Source organism: Capsicum annuum, unplaced genomic scaffold (genome assembly GCF_002878395.1).
Source record: "Capsicum annuum cultivar UCD-10X-F1 unplaced genomic scaffold, UCD10Xv1.1 ctg1498, whole genome shotgun sequence".
In the NCBI taxonomy this organism is placed as follows: domain Eukaryota; kingdom Viridiplantae; phylum Streptophyta; class Magnoliopsida; order Solanales; family Solanaceae; genus Capsicum; species Capsicum annuum.
In genome coordinates this window covers 1-1,364 of record NW_025820403.1, presented here as the reverse complement: position 1 = coordinate 1,364, position 1,364 = coordinate 1, and the positions used below count along the sequence as shown (strand labels likewise).

The 1,364-nt window shown below is 35.6% G+C and overlaps 1 long non-coding RNA gene across 1 annotated transcript; it reads right to left on the bottom strand.

Moving 5' to 3' along the window:
* Positions 1-256: 256 nt before the first annotated feature.
* LOC124890303 lies at positions 257-1,358 on the bottom strand. Its single transcript, XR_007049101.1, has 2 exons — positions 929-1,358; positions 257-557 (listed from the first exon to the last, which is right to left on the bottom strand). It is a non-coding gene; the product is annotated as an uncharacterized LOC124890303 (long non-coding RNA).
* Positions 1,359-1,364: the final 6 nt, after the last annotated feature.

The following is a 1,364-nucleotide window of genomic DNA, read 5'->3' as shown; positions in this document are numbered from 1 at the left end:
CTTCCCATAACCAGGATATGGAACTCAAAATTTGGAAACATAAAGGGGCACTGAAGTGTCATCTCCCCATACATATATGTGCGTGTACGGTATGAAGAAAAATGTTTTTCATGGAGAACGTTTTTTTGGAAAATATTTTATAGGGAAATAAGTGGGTTTCTACTTATTTTCATTCGTCCGATAGACGATACACAAGCAAAACTTATTATCCCAAAAGCATTTGTATATAGTCTAGATAAATGCTATAGGATGTATAATGGTGGGGATGAGGGCTGCGGGGGTGGGTGAAGATGATGTATGTTGGAGGGTGGGCCAGTGGGAGGACAAAATCAATTCAGCATAACAATTGACCCCAAAGAAAAAAAAGAACACTTTGACACATACCCAAATGACCAAATTGCTGCTAGTAATATAAGAAGGAAAAGAGTACCTTTCTGAAAGTTCAATTTGTTCCCAAGTCGGAGAAGATGCACCTTCCATAGCGGATTTGGTGTGTTTGGAAGTTGTTGGAAACACACACTACGAGAAAAAACAAATTACCACTCTTCTTCCTCTCACTGCAAAAATGTTTTTTTCTTTATATATGGGGTGTCAATTCACTGAAAAATTAGTGCAGGTAAGTAGTTATTGTATAAATTTATACTATATGCTGTCCTCAGGTAAAATTTTGTCTACGATATTGAATGTAAATATTCCTTGTGATCTCTTTGGAACACACTTCCATTTTCGAATTAACCAACTCAAGCTTGCTTAGTACTTTCATCAAATACTTGACTTGCAATCTCAACTCATTCCTACCATTCACCTTTTAACCCCCGAAAATCTAAATATGTAGAATTAAATAGTCAGATAAGCCGTAGCAGTCAGCAAAAGAAAAGCAAAATCCATCAACAAAATTAAAATAGTAAAGTACAAATTGAAAACTAACCACGAAGAGTGTGAAGATGATGACGAAGAAGTTAATTAGCTAAACCATCAATTGAGTGTTCGTTATGTGTAGCCATGGATGAAATTGATGGAAGCAAGAGAGAGAAAGATGGATGAAATTCGTACATATATAATTGCAATCGACAGAAATTGACAAACACAAAATGCCGAAAATGTCCCTCCCCTCCCTCCCCGGTGAAGCAGGTAACAACTGTGAATGTGAACGCGAGCTCAGCAATATAGAAGATGATGAAATGCCTTTTTCAGGGATTAGATTGACACTGAGGTAGAGGCGGTTCCAAAGCGACTTGTATATTGCTAGATTCTGAATAGGTAACTCGAACATATAAAGATCAAAATTGTATAAATCAAACCTAAAAATTGTAAGTAGAAATTTTATTATTTTCTTATATTATAATGATGAAATAAATTATTTG